The sequence below is a fragment of the Lolium rigidum genome, chromosome 2, assembly GCF_022539505.1.
Source record: "Lolium rigidum isolate FL_2022 chromosome 2, APGP_CSIRO_Lrig_0.1, whole genome shotgun sequence".
Classification (NCBI taxonomy): Eukaryota; Viridiplantae; Streptophyta; class Magnoliopsida; order Poales; family Poaceae; genus Lolium; species Lolium rigidum.
The window spans coordinates 1,590,239-1,603,166 of record NC_061509.1 but is presented as its reverse complement, the minus strand read 5'-3'; positions in this window follow the sequence as shown (position 1 = coordinate 1,603,166).

Sequence of the window (12,928 nt, the reverse complement as noted above, 5' to 3'; positions counted from 1 at the left end):
TACTAGTACCAGGCAGCTTTCCATCATTGTAATATGAACCTTTAACTAGCTGGACCCAAGGAATATCCAAGTCATTGTACAATTTGAGCATTTTTTTAACAATAAAGCCTTATTCTGAACTTCCAGGTTTAAAATACCTAAGCCACCTTGAATTTTGGCCTACATATTTTGCTCCAAGCAACCAAAGCACTGCCCTTTTCTTGTACATCATAACTCTTCTTCCTCAACAAACAATGTCTCATATATTTAATGACTTGTTCCTTACTGTGACTGGAACATCCAAGCAGCACATGAAAAAATGGGCAGTGAAGCCAGGATTGACTTAACCATCTGTAATTTGCTTCCATAAATGAGGAAATAAACAATGCCACATAAACCTTTTTGCACTCGTTGAACCATTGGAATAAAATATTCAAGGGAGGGCTTAGTGATCCCTAGAGGTTGTCCCTAGAGCAGCCTTTCTTCATCCATATTGACATGAACCATATTGGACTTATGGTAATTCACTTTTAGACTAGTAGATTCAGCAAAAGTATTGAGCATAGCTTTAAGACAAATGAGTTGTCTTGCATCAGCCTTAATGACAACCAGAGTGCCGTCTGCATATTGAATGACAGGAAAGTCAGGGCATGTTGGACAAGGAATGGGCAAAGAGATTATTCCTTGGTTCATTGCTTTTTTCAGGATTGATTGCAGCAAATCAGCAGCCAACACAAAATGGAGAGGGGAAAGGGGATCACCATGTCTCACACCTCTTTTACAGTAGAACTTTTTGCCAGGAACACCATTCAACAGAACATAAGAAGTTCCAGAACTCAGAATTAGATCAATCCATTTGATCCACTTGTCACCAAATCCTCTACCTTTCAGAATTTCTAGGATAGCCCCATGCTCAGTTTTGTCAAAAGCCTTTTCAAAGTCCAGTTTTAAGACTAAAATTCCTTCTTTTTTACTGATGACATTGATAAAGATACTCCAAAGACCACCCTAAACATTCCTGGATTGATCTCTTCCTGAGAAAACCATATTGATTCTTGTGCACTAACTTGAGAATAATATATTGCAACCTGTTGGCCAGCAGCTTGGTGATAATTTTGAGCACACTATTCAGAAGAGAGATAGGTATAAAGTCTCCTGGATGGCAAGTATTTTCCACTTCAGGAATACTAGTAATATATGATGAATTGATACTTTCCAGAGAAATATTACCACCATAGAAATCTCTGACACACAATTTAACATCATCTCCAATAATGGTCCGACAACTTTTTATGAACTCAATATTGAAACCATCAGGCCCTAGAGATTTCTCATTAGGAAAATCCTTAACAATATCATTAATTTCTTTATCAGTAATGATAATTCCAAATCATCTTTGTCCTCTTCTAATAAAATAATCCCACCAAAGAATTCCTGCAGATTGAAATGCATAAATGGTTTATCTGATATGCCCATTCTTTCCTTGAAAGCATTCCATAAAATTGTGGCTTTACCATCATGATCAGAGATTTGAGGAAGGCTCTCATTTTTTAGCATGGAAATTTAGTTGTACCTATAATTGATTGTAGCCTTTGTATGTAAAATTTACCGTTGTCATCACCTAGCTTGACCCATTTTAGTTTCCCTCTTTTCTTCTAGTAGGCTTTCTAGTTCTGAAGTAAGGTGATAATGGATTTTCAAGATATCCCTTAGATTCCACTCTTCTAGGGACAAAGTTCTCAATTCCTCCATGTTATCTAGTAACTCAATCACCGGATTCGCATTCCCAATAAGGTGCTTTAAACAAGGAAGTTTTTTCCCACAACTTTATGCCTCTTTTAGATTTTTGAATTTGGCATTAATTCTTTTTGCACTATCAATGAAACCAACATGAATGTTCCAAGCATTCTGCACAATGTTTTTGAAATGACAATGTTCCGGCCAATAATTTTTAAATCTAAAGACTCGAGCTCTCGGGATTTTGGGTTCCAATAGAGATTACACAAGGAAGATGATCTGAAGTAGGTTTCACTAAAGGATACACAAAGGTTGAAGGCGAGGAGGCAGTCCAGGAAGAAGAGGTGAAGAACCAGTCTAATCTTTCCAACAAAGGAGCATGTTGCATATTACTCCAAGCGAATTTTCTTCCTTTTACAGGTTATTCCACAAGACCAAGGTGAATAATTGCTTTACTAAAAAGGAGCATATCATTGAAATACCCACGTGATTTATTTCTATCAGAAGGTTGTCTTATAAAATCGAAATCTCCCATAATAATGTAGTCCTTGTCATCTAGCATGTCAAAGTTTGAGAACCAGTCAATAAAAACAACCTTTCTGTCAACTTGACATGGACCATACACATTTGTTAACACCCGGGCTTCATTGGTCAAATTGCCGATAAAAGTAATGGAAATGGAAAAATCGTTCTGGAAGCAAGTTCACGAGTAAAAAATGGTTCCATTCTAAATAATTATGAGACCCCCAGAAGCACCAACAGAAGGTAGGAATTCAATTTTGTTAAATTTCATAGGACGGAAGTTCCTTATATATTCGAGGTGAAAAGCTTCTCCCTTGGTTTCCTGGAGACAAATGATGTCACATCCAAACTCATCAATTTTACTAGCTAAATTAAGCCATCTTTTAAAAGTATTAATTCCTCTAAGGTTCCAGTTCATTATTTTCCAGGTTCTGTGACTATCCATAGGGAAACAATGGATGATGTTTGATTTGTCCAGGAGCAAGAAGTACACCAGGTAGCACAAGAGTATGAAAAAGGATAATGCATCTCATATGCCAACTTAACAGTATATGCAAAGCACACTCTGAACATAATATATTAAGAAAAAGAAACATCCAACCATCATGGTTCATTAGGTACTCATTACAACAATTTGCTCTTACAGACACCAAAAGCGAACTTGTTTTGCAACATTGGAAACCTATTTGGGTGGCTTTTTCTTGGGTATATGATCCATCTCAGTAGCCTTTCTTGAAATCTTGGGCTTTGCAGTGTTGCTTGTAGTAGCATCAGCCTTACCTCTTCCCTCTTTCTGACTAGTGACCTTCACTTGTCCTGGAGCCTCCTTCCCATCAGCAGCTACTTTTCTTCTTTTAAGAAGCTTCTTCTCCACATTTTCCTCATCCACCTTACAAAGGGAGGTAGCCAAATTCATGACAATTTTAGAATTAATTATGGCAGAAGCTATTTTATAGAATCTATCAACGTCAACCAAAATAGAGTCATGTCCATGTTTAGTTCTAGGCAAGCCTAATACAAAATCCATCCCAATTTCCAACCATGGTGCATGTGGAATTGATAAGGGAGTATAAAGGTCGAAAGAATTTTAAGTGAACTTGGCTTCCAAACATGTCGAGCATCATCCACGAAGGCGTTCCACGTCATGGTACATATGGGGCCAATAGTAGTGTGTGGAGAGCATGACATATGTCTTCTCACATCCGAAGTGAACCATGAGTTTCTACCTTCATGTGATTCTTGCAAAATAAATGACGAAGCGAAGACTTGAGTATGCAAAGTTGGATAGTCTTAAACAAAAACCTTAATGCAGGTAGAAGTCATCAAAACCTCTCTCAAGTTAGCATTTGGCCTAAATTGTTCCAAATTTTTTCGGAAGCTTATACGTCCTTAATCTCATTGAGACTCAAAACATGAAAATCCAAGCGCATAAGTAAGGTTGTGTTCTTGCGGGAAAAAACATATGCGTCAAGTTTCCTTTATCCTTCTTGTATTTTATACGTACGGAAAATACTCAATGAACTCAACCCGTTTTGTGTGCATTTTGTTCAAATATGATTGGCTTTTCAGATATTTCTAAGATTCATTTTCCGATTGTATAACAAATTGTTTTGGCCAAAGGTAGTCTTGCCAAATCTCAAGAACATGAGTAACAACAATAGTTCTTTGTCATAAATGGAATTAGGGAGACGGCACTGTCTAATGTTTCTCTACGATATGTGACAGGTCGTTCGTCTTGCATAAGCACACCTCTGATCATGATGCCACTTGAATCACATTTGATCTCAAAAGTTCTCGAGAAATCCGGTAAAACAAGGAGGAGTGCTCAACCACTTAGTTGTTGTATGCGGCTTGGTTTGGGAGTGGTGCGTCGACGATAGGGTCGATGTGTTCTTCAATCCCACGTAGAGGAGGAAGTACGAAAGGACTTCATAACGTCCTTATATTCCTTCAATAGAGATATCAAAGATATGGAATATTGGTCAATTCATTATTGTTGGACACTTCTCCTTTGCATGTGAGCACACAGTGCATCACATTCGGGTTTTGTTGCACCTCTCGCAACTCACCTTTGTGGCAATTAGAACACTACTATTTTTCTGCCCATATTTTGCGTGTGGACCTCACTCTCGTTTTGGTGGATCTCTCTCACCACTCTTCTTACTATTTTATTTTTCTTCCCGTGCACTCGCTAAAGCCTTTGAATTATCCGCGATGATTTGGCTAGGAGTCCTTGGATGCAAGGCAAACATCCTCTTGTTGACCTTGAAGCTATAGACATTGATATATCCACCATGATTGGCCTTCCTATCATATTGTCAAGGTCTTACATGTAGCATATGACGAACCGTAACTAGGACGATGTCACATTCAATCATTTCTTCATAGGGTCCAATCTTGAATGATACGGACAAGGTGAGTTGGGTCTCCACATTGCCATTGTCACTCAACCAATATTGCAAATGATAGGGGTGTCGGTGCGTACATAGAGTAAGGTTAAGTTTTTAGCACAATTCAGTGTTATGAAGGTAGTGGAAACCTTCTTCCATCAATAATTACCTTTATTGACTTCCATTCAATGCTAACTCGGGTTTGGAAGATACTGCACCATTGGTTTCCAATGGATAATGCTTGGGTTGTCAAGACTCATGTGGCAACAAGTGAAGGACATGCATCATGCATACATAGGAGGGGCTCTTCCTCTTCATCATAATCATCCTCAATTGCAACGGCCGCTTCCAAAAGGGCTATATATATGGATCCTCACTCAAATAGTCGATGCCGCATTATCCTTGGTTATTATGACTCTTTGTGTATTTTTAGTATTTCACTTGAAGGATTTATGTTCTTGGGCGCCACACTTGAAGCAAGTAGTATTGCTATTTCCCGTGGAAGCCTTTGATGAATTTTTGGACATGCTGGTTGCTTCATGCGATTTTTACTAGGCATTTGCTTCATAGGGGTTGATTTCGTACAAGGATTGACACTTGTTGGTTAAGTGTTAGAGACAAGCTTGGAGGCATAGTATTGTTTTGCAGTTTTTTACTTTATGTGATGGAGAACTTGTCGTTCAACCCATGTCGTTCAACCCTTATCGCTTGATGTACTAGGTCCACAATGGTGGCATATGGGAGGAACTCCACAATCTTATTTATTTGGTAACTGGGACCATTGTAGAATGTTGCAACTGTTTTTCGTTCGAACACCTCAATGTGTGCTCTCTTCATGGTCACTTCCATTTCCTTGTAGAACTCCTCTACGGTTCTTGTACCTTTTTGGAGTTGTCATTGCAACTTTTTTAAGAGGTACGTCAAATAGTGTGATGCCACAAAATGTGCATGCATCTTGGCCTTCATATCTTCCCATGTTGCAATGGGTGGTTGCCTCTAATCACGCATTGTAGTCGGTAGATTTGAGTGAAAATATAATACCAAAGATAGCTGAAGTTCACATTATCGCTGCTCAAACCTACATGATGACTACGCAGCCAACATCCGATGATCCACAAGATGCTCTGCACCGTTCAAACTTACAGGGTCTCGGCATCATAGGAGAAGCACTGGCAGGAAGAGCTCCAGTACAACCCGATACAATACCACACCATCGCAATAGCCCTCGGCAGAAAGGAGCGGCTCATCGGACCAGTCCACTAGGACAGGGACATAGCTGACAGGAAGGAGATGCGATGAACATCATCACTCAGAGGAGAATCGATAGATCTCGTGGAGAACGCCGAGAGGCGGATGATGACGGCGAGCTGCATGGCATGACCTGCTTTACCCAAAGGGTTTGCAGAACGCCCGTGCCGAAAGAATTCAAGCTGCCCAATGAGCGCCAAAAGTTTGATGGACTAAAGGAACCCGAATCCTGGCTAGCTGATTATCTCCAAACTATTCAAATAGTAGGAGGGAACAATGCCACAACCATGCATAGCATGTAACTCTTTCTTGGAGTTGGCATATCACTTTATCAAGAATTTCAGATCCACATACAAGCGACCAACGTCAATCGAGGAAGTGAGAGCTTGTGTGCAGAACTCCAGCGAGTCAATGCGATCATACATTCAGTGTTGGAACATCAAAAAAAATTCAGCTGAGAACGTCTCTGATGAAAGGGCAATCTACGCTTTCAGTAATGGATTACGAAGGAAATATTTCATAGAGGAGTTGGGTTGGTGATGACGTTGGGACTCCAAGTGCAGATTGTTGTGTCAGCAAAGTATTTTCCCCACAAGGGTGACTCGAGGGTTTATATAGAACTCTCGGGAACTGAGCAAAGAGTGTTCTATTCTCTCTTCTTCTAGCAACCCTACAATGTAGAATAAAGCCTTGTGTCCTCAACTCCACCGTGTGGTTGTCAAGCATAAGGTTTCATGTAAGTAAACAAAACACAAGCAATAATAAAGCGTGTAAACCAAGATAAAATAAAGTAACTAAGTAAAAAACAGTAAATGGGTTGATAGTTTTGGGTGTTTTGGATGCAAATAAGAATTTTTTTTTATTTTCGGATTAAAATAGTGCAGCAAATAGAAAACAATATAAAAGCAAGATAAATGTGCTTCTTATGATAAAAAGTGGACCGAGGTTCATGGGTTCACTTGACTATTCTCTCTTTTAAGTTGTAGTGGACAAATATCAATTCAACAATGAGATATGAGGATGGAAAATAATAATATGTGAAAACAAGAAAGGAAAACTCCATGCAATCTTGTATTAAGAATTAACATAGCATAGCCGTAAGTACTTTGACATGATGTTTGAATATCAAATATGCTATATTGAACAAACAAGATCATCACTTTTGTCACGTGGCGACTATAGCACGTGCATCCACTTTATCCCTAGTGAGGTAGCAAAAGAAAAGGTAAAAACCATAATAGATCATGAAGATGTTGTCACTATTCAATCGCTAAAACCATGATACTCCATCTAATACACACATCACCCCACACATGCTCTTGCATAGATGTTGGATCAGAACAAATACTTAAGAACGGGGTACATAATATGCATCTATCAATACATCTTGCACATAATATGATCAGATCTTATAGCACAATATCATAGAATAAGGATCCACCACATAGGTATTACAAATATGACCATAATCATGTAGGGCAACTCATATGGCACTAAGAACTATGAAGAACATGAGAGAAATAGATCAAGCTACTGCAACAAACCCATAGTCCAGAGGTGTCCTACCCCCCTTGATCATGGTGATGATGAAGATATTGGAGAAGGTGGAGATCCCTCCAGCGGTGATACCGGCGGAGTTTACCCCTCCAATCTTTGTTGCTGCATGCCTATGTTTTTGTGTTTCTGTCTTATGCGGCGCTCTCCTCCCGAGAACTCTTCGTGGCCATATATATAGTGATTTTTAGGTCAAAATACGTCGGTGGGCGAAACAATCAGGTCAATTGGATGATTGAAAGCTGAAAGAGGTTGGGTGGCGCGCCCAACATGTTTGGGCGCGCCACCTCCCTCTTTTGGGCCTCATGACCAAGCCAGGTGTAATAACCCAGAATATAGGAACAACGAAGGGTAGATTTAGGAATGGGATGTGCATTTCATCACAAAACGAGGGAAATTTTCGCGCCTTATTGCAACTAAACCTAAGAGGGATCGAGGTTCTCTCTCAATTGCAATTAGGAGTTGAGATATGAATTTCGACATGACCGCTTTTGTATCTTGTTGATTTTGGGAGTTGATTTCATTTGACAAGTAATATTGAATTGATAACTCAAGAATAAACAATAGGCAATATTGAATATGGAAAAAGGAATTCATAATTTCAATACAACTCATAAATTCAAATGACTTTGAATTTTAAATTGAATTATGAATACAACAACTATTTACAAATAGAATTATTGCAAATACAATCAAGCTCATAGAGAAACCTTGAGCTTTATTGATATACACACACATACAAAGTCATTACAATATTCTTATTACAAGAATTGATGAATAATATAGACAGAAAATAAAAGTTACAAAATGGATTTGATCCTAGACTAAAATTTCATCAAATCTTCCAGTATACATTCTCAAATTCTTTTTTAATCTTGAACATCAGAAAAACAAAGACAAACAAAGATTTCTGTCCAGATCCAAGTGTCATTGACACTTGGCAATGGAAATAAACAAAATTAGGAGGATAAGCTTCAGGGTTGGGAGCAAGTTCCAACCAGGACAAGGGGGCACCAAACTGCAGGCACCAACAGGAGCCATAAGAGGTGCACAAGACAACACACCAATTCACACACTTGAGCTGTCGACCTAGGACAGAAGCTGAAGGTGCTATAAATAGCATAGTACATTCAGATAGGGATGAACCATCAGTTCATCAAGGAAGAACAGCAAGAACATCCAGCAAGGTAATATCCCATAGTTATCCAGAGAAAATCCATCACCAAAACCAACCCATCACCCAAACACCATGGTGACCTAAGACATAGATCAACCAGGAGCTAGGACGAGAAGGGCTGTGATCATAGCAACTGTCCAGAAGCACTGCAACAACACAAACTTTCACACTTGGAGCTGGAGCAAGGTATACATCATACCTGGATGGATCTTATGATCCAATCCATCACAAGCATGCTCATACACACTTGTTGTGGAGCAGATTACTCCACTAGGTATATCATCACTTGGTATTCGCAGAGTGGTGCCAGGAAGAAGAGGCCAGACCAAGATCTATTGGATCTAGTCACTAGATATGCTTAAATGCTAGCTATCCATGTCACTGAAACCCTAGAACAGTAGCCAACTACATTACCTAGCACCTATGGTGTATTAAACCATCAGATTCAACCCTTTTTCATCAAAACCATCCAAATGGAATTCACCTTGGTGATTCCCAACTGTGGAGTTTATTTTATTTTCATAAAACCCACCAGATAGTCAAATAGGATGCAACCAGATGCAGCAGACAGCTACTGAGGTCACAAACCATCTCATCATGCAAGCAAAGCCACACAGGCAGTTTGACATCATCACCACACAGGTTCAGTCAAGGATTTATATTCCAAGATGATCATGGAATTCATTTAAGCAACATCTGAAGCATTGAATCATAACCAGACATGGTTCATCAAGAATAACTGACAAAAATTAAAACCTGGTAACAACATGACATGCACAGAAGGATTGCTGAAGCAGATGCTTCAGTAATGCCTATCTGGATATCAAAGCCATTAACCAAGCAATAATACAAGATTAAGCACATCAATTAATCCTTAAGCATGCACCCTGTCAATTGGTGAAGCACCAACAACAGCACAAGTTATACCAAATGAGAATTAAATTTTCAGATAGCATTATAGGGTAATAAATTGGCAACCGGCCAGTCTGGAGTGTCTATCCCAAGGCTAGAACATAGCCAAGAAATCCACACACAGTAACTGACAAGGGATTAACTTGTCAATGCCTACGGGTTGTAGACTAGGGTTTTAGCTAGAAGTAGAGGGCAAGTAGATCTCGAAGGTTTCAGCCGAAAAGTACTCGACGATATGAAAACTAGGGTTTGTGAGACAATGAATCGATACCCTCTTTGTCCCTCGGCTCCCCCTTATATAAGAGGTGGAGCCGAGGGATCCGTGATACACAAGTTACAGAGTCCGGGAGGGTTTCCAACTCATCCCGCAATATTACAAGTGTTCTCTCCTACTACAATTCTAGCTTTCCTTAACTAGCAACTTGGGCTTCCGATTCTTCTTATCCTTCGAGTCGTGGGCCTTTAGTAAACCCGGGTACCATCTTCGGCAGGCCCATTGGGGATGCCTATGTCAGTAGCCCCCGAGAATTTGCTTGAATCGCAGAGTCAGGGAAAATCTCCACCTTTATATTTATTCGATAACTCTGAACTTTATCACATATCTTTGCATACGAATTTATATATTGCACATGGATAATGGTAGTTGGGACTAGTTCATCTGACGGATCAGGTACTAGTTAACTGCTCTAGTGGCAATCTGCAAAAACCTACTTCAAGATCACGTCCCTGGACATGATCTCGGGATACTGGTGTAAACTTCGACAGGTGCCGCTTAAGGTCTTACCATTCTGTCGAGTCCCAGTTATATTTATCGGGTACCTAACGCGTCCGTTAGGATTTTTCTTCGTATCTATTGATACGGAAAAAAGTAGCAAACCGACGTCAGAGACGGCGCCACGCCACACAGAACGGATCTGGGGTCTTACCTTCGCAAAGTTTTGCGGCATTCAGAAATTGTTCGCAACTTTGGCGTTCTGAGAATATATTGTTGAGTGCTTATTCGGCTGTTGGAATAGCACTTTTTATCGAGCCATTGATGACTTATATTGCTCCCCCGATGGGAGTATATGTAGAGTTATTTATATAACTCAAAATATGCTCACTTTTTCTTCTTTTTTCTTTCTTTCTCTCTTTTTTTTTTATAATTTCATCGGGCACGCGAACAGCGTTCCCGATGGGAGTAGCCCCCGAGGCTACAGCCAAGGACTTGTGCTTGGGTGTAGGCTCCACGCCATTTCTATTTTGTCTTTCTTGAGTTTTTTATTTCTCCAAAGTAGCCCCCGAGCATTTGATCAAAAACTTGTATTTGATCAAAGACTCTCAAAATAATCCACAATCTTCTGCTGTCGCCGTTTTTATGAAACTGCTTAATCGAATTTTTCTCTTACGAAGGTGACATCGTTGCTGACGATAGCCACGACCGTTGTACCAGGAAAACGCGAGAACTGCTCTCTCTCTGTCTTGCGGGCCCAAGTTACCCTTCATGTTGACACGTCGTGCAAGTGGGGGACACACATCCTCCGCTTTTTCTGGCGCACGTACTGTAGCTCTTGTTCTTTCTCGTCTGGATGAAATTATTTTTTACCCCTTGTCTACGTGTACACCATCTGTCCCGCAATCTCCTCATCCAACGGCGCGTCGATTCACCGCACCTCTATATAAAGGCATCGTCTTCCTCCTCTAGTCCTTTCGCTCGCGCCGCACCTCTGCTTCTCCTCTGCAAAATCCTCCATTTCTCCCTTTGCTCCAAATGCTCAACCATACTCACACTTTTCGCCGCCACACTCACTGATGCCACCTCGCATCCATTTGACTAGGCATAGCACTCCGGAGTCGAAGATGGCGACGGCGGATCTGGGGAGCGCTGAGTGGAAAAGATCTAAGATCTCTGCCCAAGACATCAACTTGCTGAAGAAGATGGGGTTCACCAAGAAGGAGAACTCGCTCCGCTTCCCCAAGGAGGAGAGCTATCCAATGCCTCCAATCGAGTATTGGGTCAGTTTCGTTGACCACCTCATCCGAGGTCTTTCTCCCCCAATCCATGAGTTTCTTCGGGGTCTTCTGTTTGTCTATGGGCTTCAACTGCATCAGTTGACGCCCAACTCCATCCTCCACGTGTCAATCTTTATCACACTGTGTGAGTGCTTCCTCAGGGTCCAACCTAATTGGGCTCTGTGGAAGCGTATCTTCTGCCTCCGCCGTAATGGCTCCCACAACGTCGCCTACAACATTGGCGGCGTTGTTATCTGTGTTTGTTCTGACGTTGAATATCTCGACGTCAAATTCCCCAACTCCGTCCAAGGTTGGCGGAAGAAATGGTTGTATGTCCATGAAGAAAGCTCCGATTCAGTGGAGGACAACATTGCCCCTTTTGACGGAGAAGCCAAAATCCTTCGCCGCCGTTCTTGGGATGCTGAAGCTACCGAAGCTGAGAAGTTGGCCAAAGAAGCGCTGATGACTCGCCTCCATGAGCTACAAAACACCCGCGGCAAGGAAATGTCGGGTATTGAGATCACAGCGTATTTTCTTAGGATTAGAGTGCAGCCTCTTCAGGCTCGCAAAAATCCCCTCTGGAAGTATGCTGGTGAAGAAGACGTCGACAGTCTCTCAAAAGACCTTCCTTTGAAGGATTTTGAAAAGCTTATCCGCAAAATCTCATCGCTCAACAAGAAGGATCCAATTCCATCCTCTTGCCGCATTACGCCATATAGTGGCGCCAATCCCCTTCCCGAGGTAATTTTTTCCTCTTAATTGCTATATTGTCTCCTCGAGTTTTATTATTTGTCGACTACTGTCTTGCTAGCTTTTTGCATAACTTCTTTTTTTATCGACACTCTTTCTTTTTCTCAGGACCACCCCGTTCTCGCTTCTCTTCCTCCTCTTCCTGAAGGTGGAGAAGTTGAAGATCGTACCGTTGTCGATGATGACAACCAAGGTACCTCACGCCCTGAAAGTGAAGTCGCGGGTTCTCACAAATCCGCGGCTTCTTCTGAAAAAGAGGCTGAGTCTGAGGCCACTGCCTCGACACACTCCCTTCCTCCTGCTGTTTCTCCAAGGAACAAGAGGAAAAGGGATGAAGTCGAAGATTCCGGCACCTCCAAGGCCGAAGAAGCTGGTCCTTCAGATAGGAAGGCGGCTTTCAATCCATACGATGATGCCCTCGTCAGCTCGTAAGTTCTCCATTGCTTCTTTTTGCTCTCGATGTTTTTGTCTATCTTGCTTCTTGTACTGTCGCCATTTTACTGCAGTGGTGAGGAGGAAGAAGCGCAACCTATTGACGCGACTGCTTGAACGAGTACGTCGCGTACTTTAGTTGTTTCTGAAGCGCAAGCTGATGGAGAAGAATCTTCGCCTCCTCAGCAAAACACCGAACAACCAACTCCGCCTGCAAGCCCCCATGCCCCTTCGC